Source organism: Carassius gibelio, chromosome B6 (assembly GCF_023724105.1).
Source record: "Carassius gibelio isolate Cgi1373 ecotype wild population from Czech Republic chromosome B6, carGib1.2-hapl.c, whole genome shotgun sequence".
In the NCBI taxonomy this organism is placed as follows: Eukaryota; Metazoa; Chordata; class Actinopteri; order Cypriniformes; family Cyprinidae; genus Carassius; species Carassius gibelio.
Genome location: NC_068401.1, coordinates 12,243,945 through 12,262,631, shown reverse-complemented (window position 1 = coordinate 12,262,631; position 18,687 = coordinate 12,243,945).

Genomic DNA, 18,687 nt, shown 5'->3' with positions numbered 1-18,687 from the left:
AAATAAAAGAATAAAGACATTTTGTCAAAAATAATTATTTTGGCAGTTATTTAGACCAACATATTTAACACATAAAATATGTTTATGTGCCACTTATTTAACAGATAACACTGAAATTGAACTGTCTGTATTGCAACTGTAGTGAATGTGACTGAATAGATGAAAATAAAACTAACTACATAAAATCACGTGGGTACAGCACCATTTCAAATTGCCATCTTGGTGCTTACATGCCTCACAAATGACAACTACAGGTTTGTGCTTGTTGCACACAGGCCTGACACTGGGAACACCGGCTGCTGACTTGTCAGACTTTGGCAGCTGGGCACTTTTTCCTCTTCGATTGACCCTCCTGCCTGTTGTATACCTGTTGCCGGGTGGTGGCTGTGTTTTGTTTATTATCCCACATCTTCCCATTACCTTTGTATTATGGCTTTGAAGGTGGGGTGTGTCTTCCAAACACCTCTTCATATGTGGCATTACAAGCACTTTGACCTGCTCCTTGATAAATAGTCGTCATGCATTGTTCACACCAGCCGTGTAATCAGGGGGCGGGCATGATTTCACCAAGTACAAAATGTTCCTGGATCAACATCCTTGTTGACCCTGGAACGACATTCCAATCAACCAATCAGAATTGAGATATAACGTTTCAGGAAATATCTGTTTTATGTTTACAATCAGGGTAAGGTGCTTCTACTCTTTTGTTAATCAGCTATCATTTTTCACTGATTTTAAGAAAGGGTAGGGATTGGGTTAAGTTTATATTTTTGGACAATAATGTTGATCCAGGATCATCAAAAGATCTTGATCTGTTTATCTAGAATGTCTGGGATCAGCCATACTAACACTATAGATAAAGAGTGCACAGCAAGTAGTTGATCATGTATACTGTATACTGATTTTATATAGTTGCTGTAAGACAGAAACCTTGTATGTCCAAAACCATATGTCACATACAGTATTGTTCAAAATAATAGCAGTACAATGTGACTAACCAGAATAATCAAGGTTTTTCGTATATTTTTGTATTGCTACGTGGCAAACAAGTTACCAGTAGGTTCAGTAGATTCTCAGAAAACAAATGAGACCCAGCATTCATGATATGCACGCTCTTAAGGCTGTGCAATTGGGCAATTAGTTGAATTAGTTGAAAGGGGTGTGTTCAAAAAAATAGCAGTGTGGCATTCAATCACTGAGGTCATCAATTTTGTGAAGAAACAGGTGTGAATCAGGTGGCCCCTATTTAAGGATGAAGCCAACACTTGTTGAACATGCATTTGAAAGCTGAGGAAAATGGGTCGTTCAAGACATTGTTCAGAAGAACAGCGTACTTTGATTAAAAAGTTGATTAGATAGGGGAAAACCTATAAAGAGGTGCAAAAAATGATAGGCTGTTCAGCTAAAATGATCTCCAATGCCTTAAAATGGAGAGCAAAACCAGAGAGACGTGGAAGAAAACGGAAGACAACCATCAAAATGGATAGAAGAATAACCAGAATGGCAAAGGCTCAGCCAATGATCACCTCCAGGATGATCAAAGACAGTCTGGAGTTACCTGTAAGTACTGTGACAGTTAGAAGACGTCTGTGTGAAGCTAATCTATTTTCAAGAATCCCCCGCAAAGTCCCTCTGTTAAAAAAAAGGCATGTGCAGAAGAGGTTACAATTTGCCAAAGAACACATCAGCTGGCCTAAAGAGAAATGGAGGAACATTTTGTGGACTGATGAGAGTAAAATTGTTCTTTTTGGGTCCAAGGGCCACAGGCAGTTTGTGAGACGACCCCCAAACTCTGAATTCAAGCCACAGTACACAGTGAAGACAGTGAAGCATGGAGGTGCAAGCATCATGATATGGGCATGTTTCTCCTACTATGGTGTTGGGCCTATTTATCGCATACCAGGGATCATGGATCAGTTTGCATATGTTAAAATACTTGAAGAGGTCATGTTGGGGCGGCAGTGGCTCAGTGGTTCATGTAGGTTGTCTACAAACCGGAAGGTTGGTGGTTCAATCCCCGGCTCCACCTGACCAAGTGTCGAGGTGTCCTTGAGCAAGACACCTAACCCCAGCTGCTCCCGACGAGCTGGATGGCGCCTTGTATGGCAGACACCGCCGTCGGTGTGTGAATGTGTGTGTGAATGGGTGAATGTGAGGCAAATTGTAAAGCGCTTTGGATGGCCATGTGGTCTGTTGAAAGCGCTATATAAATGCAGTCCATGCAGTCCATTTACCATGTTGCCCTATGCTGAAGAGGACATGCCCTTGAAATGGTTGTTTCAACAAGACAATGACCCAAAACACACTAGTAAACGGGCAAAGTCTTGGTTCCAAACCAACAAAATTAATGTTATGGAGTGGCCAGCCCAATCTCCAGACCTTAATCCAATTGAGAACTTGCTGTTTCTGAAGCAAAACCAAGAAATGTGAATGAATTGTGGAATGTTGTTAAAGAATCATGGAGTGGAATAACAGCTGAGAGGTGCCACAAGTTGGTTGACTCCATGCCACACAAATGTCAAGCAGTTTAAAAAACTGTGGTCATACAACTAAATATTAGTTTAGTGATTCACAGGATTGCTAAATCCCAGAAAAAAAAAATGTTTGTACAAAATAGTTTTGAGTTTGTACAGTCAAAGGTAGACACTGCTATTTTTTTGAACACACCCCTTTCAACTAATTGCCCAATTGCACAGCCTTAAGAGCGTGCATATCATGAATGCTGGGTCTTGTTTGTTTTCTGACAATCTACTGAACCTACTGGTAACTTGTTTGCCACGTAGCAATAAAAAATATACTAAAAACCTTGATTATTCTGGTTAGTCATATTGTACTGCTATTATTTTGAACAATACTGTATGTTAAAATAGAAAGAAAATATTTTCAATTGTACTGATATTTTACAGTATTACTTTTTCCCTGTATTTTTTATCAAATAAATACAGCCTTGGTGAGCTTTAGAGATTTCTTTCAAATATACAGTATATAACATACCAACTCCAAACTTTAGTAGTGCAGAACTTTAAAATACTTTCACAAAATTTCTGAAAACCCTTAAGGATTAAAACAAACGAGAGAAAAAAAAAACAACGAAAAACATTCTGCTGAAAAAATAGTGGTGGTGGTGTTCTTGATTTGGAGAAAATAAACTTTAGGCTGCATTTAGCTCGTGCATTATACCATATATGTGTGAAAAAAGACATTCAGAACAGAAGAATCCTATTTTAGGGAATTCTTTCCTCTTCTCTGTCCCTTCAGTGCGCAGAGATGAATGAAACATTTGGCCCCAGACTCATAAAATGGCTTATATATTCATTTCTTTACTGACATGATTTATGAACTTCTAACACCACTGATTTATTGAGGGTTCTTTGTCATCTCACAACTGCAATGAGTGATGAGACTGTGATGTTATCATTAATATTATCACTACAAGAATTATTAATATTTTCTTTTCTTTTAGAAAATCTAAAAAGATCCTAGCTATTTTACATTAAGTTTACAAACATTTCCTTTAACCTTAAATACAACGCAACACATGATTCAAACTATGGGCAGATTACTAAAGCAGAAATTCCCACACAGTAATCTACATTTCATAGATTCTCACTCCTTCACTCACCAAAAGCAAACAATGAAAAAGAGAACAAATTAATAAAGCACTTCATATTACACCAAGAGCTTTCAAAAGATATTAAACAGTCAGATCAACTGCTGTCATGAGATTTAAGCAAAACATATCTGACATGTTTTGAAATTACTTTGCATCTACTGTATCACAAGTGACTTAATCAAATTCCATGTTCTGATTACGCTTATTATGGATCAGAGAAACAATCATTATTAGCTGATAGTCATCCAGAGTTAAAAGGATTGCGACCTTCCTGTCAGGGCTAATTATAGCTTATAAGCATAATGAATGCTTGTGGATTGTTCTAAGTGTAACTATTAATATTAATGGATGGCCAGTCTTGCCGACAAGCACTTTTCTATAAAATGTTTTATGATGAGTTAAATATGTTTACATATGCTCGCCTCAGGGGCATTATCTGACTGAGCAAATGGATTTTTGAGGACAAAGGGTGAAGTGCTGCATCAGCGTATCCTTGGTGGTTTGTATGGGCTGGAAAAAAAGTTTAATGATTATTATTATTATTATATACATGTATTATTTTAGTATGTTAATTAATTTGTTCATATAACCACATATGTCAAGAAATATATGTTTATTTTCCAATACAAGAATTTGTTTCTGCATTAATTAAATTAAAACAATTTTTGCACAAATTATTATGAAAGCAATAATATTGTAGAAGTACATAACTCCAGCAAAATACTGAACATCTCATCACAATCACCACTAAAGGCTACATCGTCTATCCCCTAGCACAACCTTTGACCCCGTGACCTTCTGACACGGATTCCTCTGACCTTCTCTTCACCTCAGTCAACAGACATAACGCTGAGCACAAGACAGTTACGTCTCAGTGCTAGAGAACACGGGCCAAGGTTTCGATATGCTCAAAACCCATTTTACTCATGTCAATTGAAGTTTATTATAACAAGAGAGAGAACCAGGCAGAAAAAAGCTAAAATGAAGGACAGGAACAGAAAAGGAAGGAATAAATAATTCACTAAACGACCACCGTGATTCAGTCTCTTTCCATTTCTTTCTCTTGGCGGGGGTGGGTGTGTGGTGTTAGGTGTTGTTAATGAATTGTATTCACAAGTGCACTGGGGACATGTTGTTGTGCTCATTATTGGAGGCAGGAAAGAAGTTAATTGTTCAGTGGCTTCTGGTGAGTTAATACTCCAGTGTCTGATAAATAAAAATGAACGATGCATTATAATCTGCTCTGTCATACAAAAATTACAAAACCAGAACTTCAAAGAATTTCAAGCTCTTATACCTCAGAGAAAAAAAAAGTTTAAATAATCTTTTAAAATATATTTATTTACTACAACTACTACTACTACTACTAATAATAATAATATAATTACTATTATTACATTTGTAATGTTTTATATTTAGCTCAATGTAGAATACATGTGTATGTAAATATATGTAATATGTTAATGTCTCTATGTGTGACCCTGGACCACAAAACCTAAGTAGCATGGGTATATTTGTAGCAATAGCCAAAAACACACTGTATGGCTCAAAATGATTGATTTGTCTTTTAGGCCAAAAATCATTAGGATATTAAGTTAAGATCATCTTCCATGAATATATTTTGTACATTTACTACCGTAAATATATAAAAACTTACATTTTAGATTAGTAATATGCATTGCTAAGAAGAACTTCATTTGGACAACTTTAAAGGTGATTTTCTCAATCATTTTTATTATTGTACCCTCAGATTCCAGATTTTCAAATAGTTGAACAGCCAAATATTGCTCTATCCTAACAAAACATACATTAATGGAAAGCTTATTTATTCAGTTGTCAGATGATGTATAAAACTCCATTTAAAAAACATTGACCCTGATGACTGGTTTTGTGGTCCAGGGTCACATATCATGCCATACTGTATGATCACGCACAAATTGTATACAGTAGAAATACAGTCAAGAAAATTAGCAAAAAAAAAAAAGCTATAATATTTATTATGGGGTCCTGTTTTCAGAACTTTGACGTAAAAGGGGTTTTATGATACAATTTACATCTTTCCTTTCTCTTTGGAGAGTTAGAAGCTCTTGGTGCATAAAGTAGATCTGTAAAGTCTTAAATCCAAAGAGATATTCTTTATAAAGTTCAAGAGTCAACCACTCCTGCCTTAAACGGCTTATTCTAACAGATGTGGGAAGATTTACATAACGCTGCCCAAATGTTCACGCAACGAAATAAGGCATAACTTTTTTTCTTGCTGTTGCTGCTGGTGTCATATTGTGGAGACGCTGTGTTTGGCCTTCCAAAAGAGTACACAACTACTAATCAATGATTAAGTTCAGAACAGTTCATCCCAAATATTCAGATGTGTGCAGTGCATTTTATGGAGAGCTGTTTCCTGATCCTGGGATAGTGGAGTATAATGCCGGCTGTTCTGATTTACAGTCTTTAAGTACGTTTTCAGTTTAAAAGGATTTGCCACTGATTATTCAAACACAAGTTTTGAGCAGAGTAGCACTTCTCATTGTATAAGTGATTATAATCAGTAATTATGTCCCCACTGGATGCTACAAATGCCTTGTTTGTAATTGGTTTTATTGGTTTTGTTTCGTCGCACCGGAGTTCTGACAGTATGTGTTAACCTGTCAGATTTTGCAACCTCCAGTTAAAACAGCATAATTTGGAAGCAAAATCCTTTATTAACATGTGCAGAGCAGGTGGACACGAGGACTGGAATTGAGAACCGCTGACCTACCCCAACCCTAAACCTACACTTACAGTAGGATAAATACAGTACTGGTAGCATAATATGATAACTAGCATTATTTGTTAGGGAGACGCCATCACAGTATGGTAAGGGGTGTAACATTTTCATTACACACTGAAGGTATTCGGCCAGTCACAAAGCACGGGATAGCTGGCCAATCAGAGCGCACCTCGCTTTTCAGAATGATGAGCTTTGTTAAAATCTACGCGTTTCAGAAAAGCGGGGCACAGAGGAGAAACAATAATGTACAGTATGTGGAAAATAATGTTTTTTGTTGTTGTTGTTGTTGTTTGTTTGTTTTTTAACCTTAAACAGCATAAACTAATTAAAATAAACTAAATACACAAAATTATGTTCTTTTTAGGAACATCATATGACCCCTTTAATATTAATCAAGCTAAAGGCATCCTCATTTCTTATCACATCTATCTCACACCTTTTTCATGTGTCCTAAACATGTGTGCGAATCCATGCCACAGGGGTTACATTCAACTCCAGAGGGGTGTGAAACATTGCAACAGTAACTGCACACCATCCCTGAATCTCTCGACCCCTTACTGGGTGTTCTAACGGAGTCCCACAACAAGGTTACACCTCCCGTCACACTTTAGCAGGAGTATGCACATGTACACGCAGCAGTTAATAGATTCTTAAATATACACAATTAATATTTTATGCATAGTTGTGTGACCTGCTCAGTGACTACAGAAGGACTTATGGTCCCACTTAACCTTAAATTAAATTAAATTAAATTAAATTAAATTAAATTAAATTAAATTAAATTAAATTAAATTAAATTAAATTACTATGCACTTACATAAACAAACAGTACAATGTACTTATTGTGTTCATATTGTATTGCAAAACATGGATACACTTTATTTTAAGGTGTCCTTGTTACAGTGTATCTATACATTCAAGTACATAATATGAATTAACTACATGTACATACTATAGGGTTACTTGCATGTAATTATGCATAATTCATTGTAATTATTATAGCAAGTAGATGTTAAATGAGTAACAAGGGCACCTTAAAATAAAGTGCTGCACTTTTGCTGCTATTGAGGTGGGATACAGGTAAGGTTAGGGACGGGTTTTGGTGGTATGGGTAGGTTTAAGGGATAAGGTGTAAGGGATGGACCAACAGAGTAATTATAAATGTAATCACAGAAATTAATTACATATGTAATTACGTCCAGGTATTTCAGAAATAAAACTACATTGTAAAAAAGTATGTACACAAGAAGTGCATAGTATCAAATGACTAATTTAAAGTAGTTAAGGACTTATACTGTGTATTTAAAATCATACAAACAAAACATGCTGATCATATCACCTAAAACTGCTTAATCCTGATTAAACTTAAGATTCTGGAAAACATTCAGAATAACAAGATAATTATTATTATTTTATGAATAATGTTACATCAAATAATGCTACTACTAATACTATAATAATAAAATAGTATTATTACAAACAACAACAAAATAATTAATTTTAAATTGTTTTATTGAATAATGATGAATGTAATAGTTACTACTACTTTTACAGAAAACGAAATTAAACAGTGTTAATTAATCTATACAAGTAATTATTTAAATACTAATGACTTTAAGATTATTGTGAAACTAAGCTATTACTGCATTATATGCTCCGTTCTACATCTCCATCAAGCTTAATTTTTATACTGTTCTCATAAATCCATCATGACTTTATTAATGTCAAGTCCAGCTGTATTTTTTTTTCTGCACCGGAAACATGATCATCCAATTTTAATAGACCTGAAGATGCTCGTGTTTTGGACAGGTGCCTCACGAAGCAAATCATGTCATAGTACATGTTCCTGTGGTTTCCAAACAAGGTTCCACTTAAAGATCACACATGCTTTCCTCTGCCATGATCTGTGTGTCTCACTTCCCTCTCTGTCTCTTTCCTTTTCTTTTCACAGCACACTTGCTCCTGCTGTACTGCTTGCTCCCACTACTAAGTGTGTGGACTTTGATTAAATATTTACAAGTCCACAGTGAAGAATAGTCTCACCCCCAACATGTACATGGACACACACTTAAAGGCTTGTCGTGGAAATGTGAGGTTGTAGAGGGCTCTTCCTTTCAGCCATTGACGATGTTAGAAACCAAATACATTTTAGAATATTTTAAAACAGATTTTTTTTTCACAATATTACTGCTTTTAGTGTATTTTATATTAAATAAATGCAGCATTTGTGAGCATAAGGGGCTTTTTTATTTTATCTTTTTTTTTTTTTACTTACTATAGCGACTGTTAAATCAATGCCAAAAAATTAACAAGTTTACAACAACGGCGTAACTTGTTGATATTTGTTGTTGCTAGGCAGCATGTGAGTGAGAAAGTGTGTCCATCTGTTCTGACTTCAGTGGCACAGCTGGTCCACTTCTCTCACTTTCTCACAGTGACAAGCGAGGGCTCGCTCCCTGGCGACTGTTTACACGCATGTCACATCTGTAGCCTCTGAATCTCAGCTCATTCATTGCATGGCACAGCTCTCACAGTAGAAATAGGACAATATTGGTCAAATGTGTGGTGGGCATCTGTTATCCGGACCACCATTTATACTGTGTATTTATCTATCCATCATTCCCCCACTTTCAGCCATCAATCACCCTTAGCATAAAGCATTTATGTTGCTGTTTTCCACCGATCTAATAATCAGTCTGATTACTTTTTCATTTTAATTCATTCAATGAGGTCTAATTTTGGGGGTATATGTCAAAACTACACTAGAATTCAACATTTCTATTTCTTTCTAACATTGTTCTGACAAGCCAGAGTCCCAGTGTTCCTGAGGGACAGTGAAGATTTATCCGACTCATCAGAGCCACCCGGTTCCCCATCTTCAGGCGTGAATGCATCGGGTCCAGGGGAATTTCCCCAGACAGGTTTGATGAATATCTGTATTCCCCCTCAAATTGTAGACTGGGAGTTTCTCCAAAGTGTTTTTGGGTGGAAATGCAAGAGGTGTACTCAAGAACACCGTGACACGTTGACTTTGCTTTGGCTCTGCTTTTTTGTTTTTTTCCAGACAGCCATTTTTCTGCAGATATGAAGTTCTTTAAGGATATACAGTAATTATATATAATATTATTTACTTCGTCATTGTTTCTTTTTTGCCTTATTTGAAGTTGAATTAAATCTGTTAATTTAAACACACTGTAGCCCTCAATCACAATATAGATTTCTCACAGCACCCTCTGACAAACTTGGGTGAAATGAATAAAGCACCATTTCATGATACTGAATTTGCCCAAGGTTATAGACTTCAGTCATTAATATGAAGTATAGCAAGCAATAAAATAGATAGCATAACATCACCAATTTGATCGTACGGTACAAATGATGGTGCAAGGATTAGCTAATATGTGACCTGATGTGTGAAAGCACATGCGATTGCTTGGCATCCGCCCTTAAATGTTAATAAAGGTGGCATGCATATTTCATTGATGTAAACAGAAGCAGGTGAGGCTGGGCCGAGGAGTGATTTATTTATAAGGGTCTGACTTGTAAAGGTGGGGTTTACAGGGGGCTGTCCTGTTTGTATATGCACATGTGTGTGTTTATGTCAGCTTGGGTGCAAGTGTCAGTTTGTTGGTGTCTGAGCGGAGTCTTGGCTCCCGGAGGCATGCTAAGGATGCACAACACTCACAGCTCCACAGTTTACTCAAACACAATCACGCTACGTAAACAACAGTACTACAGAGTGTGTATGTGTGTATATGCGTGATTCCTCTGGGAATGTGCGATTTGATAAGAAAATAGGCAATTTTCTCTTTTCAGAAGAAGCCACAAAAGACTGCTTTTCATTGAGAACAGTCCCACAGGAGCAGCAGCCCTCCTCCATCACATGCTTCACAAGCTCGATCATGTTGCCATGAATACTTTCACCCATTTAAAATGGTCTCAGACAAGACAGGTAGGTAAATTGTCTGCTCAGATGGATAAGAAATCAATTGTGAAACGCCAAGGCAAGTTCATGTACTTGACAGCTTCGGAAAAGCTTGACTTTCAGATGTAGGAGAGAACAAATGGGGGTGAGAGCAATCAAAAAGACAGAAAATGTAGGATTTATGAAAGAATAAGGATGGATGAGCACAGAGTTATTTAATATTTCATTTAACTTAATATAACTCAATTTAATTTAATTTAATTTAACGCACCTAAAAATTTTAATTTTGTGATCACTTTCTAGTAACAGCTACTGATAGTCAATGACTTCCATCAATTGTCTTCAAAATATCTATTTTTTTGTTTGTGTGTCCAACAGAAGAAATAAGCTCATTTAGGATGAAATTACTTTTCATTTTCACTTTTCATCTCTTTAATATTTTATATATATATATATATATATATATATATATATATTGCAATAACAGTTAGAGTTAAACCATTTGATTTTTTTTATTCTTTTTTAATTAAACATGATTTCTTTTCAAATTATTTTCTTATTTTTTAGCACTACCCAAGCTCAAGGGCTAAAAGAACAATACTGCAGAAATCAGAATATTAATAAATAAATAAATAAATAAATACATTTACATAACTTTTTTTAAGGGCAATGTCAAGGTGTCCTTGTTACACGTTACATGTCCTTACTATTATAATAACAATAAATTATGCATAATTATATGCAGTAACTCTATGCCAACCACTATTCCTATCCCTAACCATGTAACAAGTACATGTAGTTAATTAATATTATGCACTACTTAAAAGTATATTTACACTGTAACAAGGACACCTTAAAATAAATTGTGACCAAAAAAACGTTTCTAAACATTAATGTATCTAAAATATATTATTTACAGATTTTAAATACCAAATAGTCCACGCTTAACATTCTGTTGGATATAAGTAACATTGTCAACTACCAGTATTAGTATTAATAGAAAGTATTTGTAGATTGTCTGCTTAATATCTGCTAAAACTTTATTTTCATGGTCCTACATTCTAACCGACAGTCTATCTAATAGTTAAATTCCTACTAATACTCAAATGGGAATTAGTTGACATGTAGTTGCAAGGTTTTAGTTAGAATGTCTAAAGTTGATGATTGAAATGAAATATAACCAAAAGGATTAAAAGATTCATGTTACCATGAATATATTCATCCGATTAAAGTGGCCTCAGATAAGACAGGTATAAACTGTCTGCTCCAAAGGATAAGGGGGTAGAGCAAACAAGAGCGAAAACAAGAGGAAAACTCAGGATTTATGAAAGAAAAAAGGATGGATAAGCATGGAGGAGTTCTTGGGTGGGAGTTCCAAATGTTAATGGCTTAAATTAGGGTCACCGCAACAGGAAATCGCAGACGACTGGGGTGTCATAATTCATCATAGCCGTGCTCAGTAATGCAGTGTAGGAATAGGATATGCAGGAAAGTCAGCCTTTCTTCCACCATGACCTCATACTGCCAATGCGTCTTACCACAAGACATACTCTCCGCCATTTAGACCTGAGAGATGATTTGTCAGTCTCTCTCGCACGCTGGTGCTAATACACCTCCTTCTGTCTCTATGTGCCAGTTTCTTGTCATTTGTGCGACTATTCTTACCACAATTTCTGTTTTCTTTCTCCCTCCATCTACAACCTTTTGGTGGGAGGTAAGCTGAGTGCGCAGTCTTTAGCTGAAAACTTTCTGCCCCGTTTTGCTCTCTTCTGTATTATTAGGGCCTATAAAGTGGAACAAGGGTAAACTAGGACATGAACTGGAGGCTTTTCCAATGATACGAGGAACTATACATTTTTTATACTAAACATTGTAATTGATTTGGAGTTTCTTCCATTATATGCATCTTTTTAGCTTGTTAGAGGCACTTTCTGTGTCGCATTATGGAGCATTTGGCCGCGATATCCTATAAATCTGTCAGTATGTTCTTAAAAATAGATTGAAGGAGAGAATGCCAACAACTTTTCTCGCTTCATTGACAAGATTACTGAAACAAAAACAATTGAGGGTCTTAAAGGGACATAAACACAGGCAGATAATGCAGTGCATAACGTGTGGCAGTTTGTCAGGGTGTGTTAGAGAGGACCCTCAGGGCTGCAGTATACAACAGAGACAGCCAACACTGAGACAGGGTATCAATCCAAGAGCCTGGATATTGGAGCATTGTCTGTCAGCAGATATCAAGTGCACTAAATCTAAGATTACCAAATTAAGTGAAGGCACTTAAGTGAGATATCTATTAGACACACACACACACACACACACACACATAATGTACACACTTACAGTCAGTCCAGAAGTCTGAGAGAACCTGTAAAAAATGCTTATAAACATTTATAAGGATCTGTGGTCACATTTAAGTTTATGCTATTTATTTAGATTTGCGGAGGGAAAAATATAGTTTTTGTATTTTAGATATCTTTGCCATTAAAACTATTAAAACAATGACATTTTATTTAATATTGCTGCTATTAAAACATATCCTTAAATACAATATGGGCAAATAAATGTTTAGATATTGACATACCGATGGTTTTTGGTCATTAGACATTCAATTACTCAAATAAATTGTCAAAATGCAATTTTTAAGAGAATCCATTATTTTAATATTTTATATTATTTACATCTTAAAATATATATGGGTTAGGGTGGCCACTATGAATTATTTAATATTTTGTGCCACAACAAAACAAACAAAACAAGCTTCTTTTTTCAATCTTTTTCTCTTAATAACACATTGACAGCATGAATATTTCCCCATTCTCCTTTATTCTATATCAAAAGAATCTCTCCTGAATAGGTACTGTGATTTTAGCTTTGTACCAACTTCATCCTGTAGCAGGTGCCAAGAAAAAGAAGAGGAACAAATAGACGTGTTCAGGAAGAGTTAGAGAAGGCACAAAGACTTGCTCTCGGACTTCACTTCTAAATCGTTGTGAATGTAGTTTGAGACTGAGATCGCTCTGGAAAGCACAACAGATAACAGGATGTGAAGACACTTGCACTCTTTATCAGGTTGTCGGGTTGAGTCTGGCTGCGTGTTTCTGTCCAGTCACACAAAAACTGAAAATAATCTGTCAAAACAGAGCGCTGGGTCTCATTACTGTTCATTCAAAATCCTTCCAGAACATCATTACCTTGTAATGCTAAATAGATGTGAGAAAAATAAAAGCTGTGTTACCATGAACCGGGCACTTCCTGGCATCCTGGACACATTAAGAATGAATAAGCTCCTTGTCATGTCCTTTCTTTGAACTACAGATCTTTTACATATATTCATACACATCTTATGACAATAAGACAATAAGACAAATACACTTTTTTTTTCTCTCCACATTTTGAAATGAATTAAAAGACAACTGCATGGACAGCAGAGAGTTGAATTTCTTCTCTCTGCTGAAGTGCACCACCCAATGGAGAGGCGCATCAGTCGAGTGCAGATGGAGCGTATGATTGTCCTGCTCATCTGTGGTTTAAAGGCAGAGAGAGGGGGAGACTCTTACAGCAGATGAGCGGTGATCCTGGTCCTTGACTCTGTGTGTGTTCATTCAGGTAAAGCGCTTTTGGCCCACTTACTGACGTACACGAGTAATGATAGTGTCAGTGGACTCGGCTGGTCGCTGGCTTCATTCTAGCGCTCCATACATCTCGCCCTTGCTCTGTTTCCAACTAAACTCATTTCACGCCTCTTCGGATCATGATGTTTTTAAACTGTGAAACGGAATTAAGATTCTAATTGCTCAACACATTTTTGGTAAATATTTGTGAAGTACTAATGGTACACTTCTAAATAATATAGTCAAAAATAATAATTGGTTGACTACTGTGAGAATGCATGAGTGTGAATTTGAATTGAATTGGTCAGGCAACCGAATCAACTTAAATGCATGATGATAACATTCTGAGAAATGAATTGTAGTTTTGCATATGTCTATATAATGAAAGTGAATTTATTAAATATAATGTTATATACATATTTACACTACCATTCAACATTACTGGGGTTAGTATGATTTTTTTTATGTTTTTGAAAGATGTATCTTATGCTCACCAAAGATGCATTTATTTGAAGAAAAATAGTGTAAGCAAACAAAAACAAACAAAAAAAATCAGTGCTACTTAATTTTCATTGAACAAAGTTCAAAAAACAATTTATTTGAAATATAATTTTTGGTAATATGATTAATGTTTTTTACTGACACTTTTGATAAATTCACCCTAGACCTTTGAAAAGTAGTGTTTATGATTCTATTATATATTTACATGTCTACAGTTGATATTATAAACAAATATGTCTTCTTGTTTTATTCTTCAAATTTGTTATTATTATTCACTAAGCTATCTTGATGAACTTTCTATTTCTAGTTAAAAATAAAATTTTCTGCTTCCTGTTTTCTCCCTCACTTTAAATTGAATTAAAATTTGGGAACTGAATTGGAAATGAAAAAGCATTAACTATTTTCAATCAAAGTGACAAGGATATAAACACCACCATTCCCACTATTCAGCAAATCTGACTGAATCGAGACAATTAAAGTTTTAATTACATGTCACCACTAATAAGTTTGTAATTTTTCACAACAGTCAACTCTCAGTAGCTATTTACAATGTATAGCCATTATTAAAATAAATACTCTGTGTATCCAGAAATCGCTTGCAAATCGGTTACGCAGCAAAAATGCTGTCAGTGTAAAACAACGCAGATCTCTTGCTTCTCTTATGCATGCAGTGTGAAACTGGCCTAAGGGTATAAGAGAGCTGGGGAGAATTTGTGGATGAGGAATCCAAAGTGTGTGTATGTGTTTGAAGGCTGTTGGCCAGGTCCAGTAGAGTAATGGAGCAATTGATTGCTGATTGACCCCAGTGTCACTAAGGACACTTCTTCCTGTTCAGCCACTGCATTACTTTTATTTTCATTAAGGACACACAAACCCAGACCCACAACCACCACCCACAATATGCCATATAAAAGAAGCACAATGATGACACTAGACTAAAGAGTAATCGTATAGTCATTAGCCTGCAGTTGTGATGGTAAGAGTCACCGACAGCAAGGCTTGAACTGACCTGTTCTGAAGAACTACAGCTGATAGAGTGAGTGGGGAGAACAGAAAAACACATGTGATCAAGGGTGCAAACACAGCAGACTTGTGTGGAGAACTGAACAGATGGATCAGAGTGAATCAGCGAAAACACAGCCTCTTTCTGAAGGTCACTGCAGGTCAATTAGTGCCTGTAAAACAAAGGGTGAGGAATGAAGGACAGGCCGACAGATACATAAATCTGTCATTTTATAATTTCATAATTCTACAAATATGACGACCACACTTCCTCTCCAAAGATGTAGATAAAATAGTATTGGCAAAAAGTACCTACAGCCATAAGCCAACATATGTGACGCCTGGCTGTGAAACCCCAGCTAGAGTCACAAAGTGGGTCACATATTACTAATAGTTTGATTGTTTTTGTTTAGTTTTTTGCCACTTTTTATTTAAAGAGTGCACTGAGATGATAGATAAAGAGAGCAGACTTTATTCAGGATAGATGCCATATTTATGAATAAAAACAAGGCAGTAGTGTGGGATAAATGTATAGATTAATGTACAATACTATTGTGTCAATCATTCAGCTGATGAAAATATGTATTTATAAAATATTTCCTAGTTAAATTCAAAGAAGTGTGTTGACATGACATACGTACATGACTGTCTTTGTCTCACAGTTTCCATTAATGCATTAAATATGTTGTCTATCCTAACTACCATTGGATTTGAACAAACAATGTCTGAATGAGCACCACCATTACTCCTCAAACCATTTTATTTTAAATACAAGCATATTATGGCACCCTTTCTAATGCCCAGAATTTCCAGTTTATTGTCATACAGTGTCTACACACAAATATACCCCCCCCCCCCCCCCCCCAGTTGAAAACTTTGATGAAATGAGCCATTTAGAACCATTATATTTGCTTGTGCCTTATAAGAGTAAAAGTAACAAAACATTTTTTCTTTTTCTTGCAAGGCTCTAGGATCAGTGTTCATCCAACCCAAAGCCAGAGAGCACTGTTTAGCTGCAGGCTGTCAAGGTGGGACGTGACTGACAGGAGCTCTTTCCACACACTAATTGGCCGAGTGGAAAAAGTCTGAAAAAAAGCTCATCTTCTTGCATATCATCTCCCCGTTTCCATAATCAGGCACGGTTCAACATTAGGAGCCATTTGTTTGTCCGTTTGTTTATTTATTTGTTTATTTTCGGGTGCACGGGGGGAAAAAAACTGAAGAAAAAATCGCTTGCGTTGCAGATTTTCTCCCTGTGATAGCATGTTTTTCGCTTTGTCTATTCAGCACACAGCGTGTCAGCGCGAGTGTGCGTGCAGGCGCGCGCGTTTGTGTGTGTGACAGCCGGTTTGCAGCGGCGAAGGGTCGCTCACTCACCATCTGTAAATTGCTTTTTTTCAGCGGGTCGGTGCTGCGCCCTGGCTCCGCTCGCGGTGAGGAGGGAGCCGTTCCGCAGTAATGAGTTTGTCGGCGTTTGGGGATCGCGCACGGTGCGCGCCCTGGGTCACTAATTCAATCCTGAAAGCGTTCTAAATAATTATTAATACCTGCTAAGCGTTAATAGAGCTTCATAGGCGATTCATCAAGCTGTCGATTTATTTTAGGGGTTGCGACATTGTGTGTCTGTGATTTCAAACACGTCCAATAAACGTGGCCAGCGTGCAGACCTCTAGAGGGGAGGCTTTTTATTGCAACCTATCGAAAATGACCGTTGTGAATCCAATTGTTAATTCAGCTCGCCGTCTGACAGCCAATATAACGCATGGTGACATAGGCCTACAGATCGCTTGCTTGATTCTAAATGTATTGTTTCAAATAATATCAGCAGAGGAAGGCCCACATATGAGGTTTATGCAAGTGCACACACATTATATACACATTTCCAAAGTGCCCTTATGAGTGTGTGAAGTGCATTGTGTGTGTGTGAATGTGCGGCTGTCTCTCTTGTAAACTGAGCCATAGAGACGCTGACTACAGGGGAATCTCATCAGCAATGCAGCCTAGACGCCAAAGAACACACTACCTCTTCCTCTCACTCTCTCTTCCTACTTGCCTCAGTCTCTTCTCCCCTCTTTCAGTAAATGCACCTTGGCCTATGGCTGCCACCATGCAAGATCAAACGTGTGCCTTTGGTACCATACATCTATCTTGAATGTATACTGTTGCTGAAAAACAGAAGGAAAAAAACATAATTAAGGAGACAAAAAATAGGCATTTTCCTTATTCATACTATTCCAGTTCACTCGTGCATTAACAGATGTTATTAAAGAAGTTCAAGTTAATACAAACCTGTTAAGACAAAACACTGTGTGTATGTGTGTGTCAGTCTGGTACACGGATGAAGTGATGACTGTCACACACGTTGTCTCCTCTGACACAGCAGAAATGAGAGGAAGTTAGGAAGAAGTGTGGGGGATGGGTTCGACGGCGTGCTGAGATTGAGCTTCAGTCTGGGATGCTGCCTAAGCTGAACGAGGACAGACAGCATCTCAATGGCCACCTCTTGCTCGAACCAAACGTGGCCTGTTGTGTGCATAACACAGAAACATGACAAATGTCATGTTTAGCTACTCTGTGTGTGTCACCCAGGCTGAATATCTGTTTGAGAAAGATACATGCCGGCCCTCCCGTCTTCTACTCTTAATAGTAAAAAGTAAAAAAGCATCAGTGTCAGTTATAAAGTAGCAATGCCTGCACAAAGAGTCAGTTGCAAACAAAATGCTCCTCTGGGCTGGACAAAAAAAAAAAAGAAAGATATAAACTTGCGGTATCAATAGTCAAGTGTATCTAACCTTGAAGTATCTCCGATGAGACTGTTTGACTTTTAGATGCTTGAAGAAAAAAAAAAAGTTTTAAGAAAGAAAATAAAGTTTATTCTTTTAAAACAATCAGAGAGACAAACAATTAATGTATGATTTTATCAAATATTCTTTCTTTTTTTTAAACTTGCTAAATACATCTGCTACACTTTGATTGTTTACAAGACAAACACGATGCACCTAAACAACATAACTGATGATGAACCCCAGTGTTTCCCCCTTGGTTTACTTTTAATTCACTAAACTGCATACAACACACTAGACCAACCAAGTCACACACAAGAATACAGGTCTAATTATTTCCAACGAGACCTATTAAAAGTATTAAAAATGACAAATTATTGTAAAAATGACAAATGACACTGCACAGAGAACAGGGAAAGGGCATTACTGGTCAAAGCAACTCTGACAGAGAGTTTTACTGACATCTTGGTTACAGCACT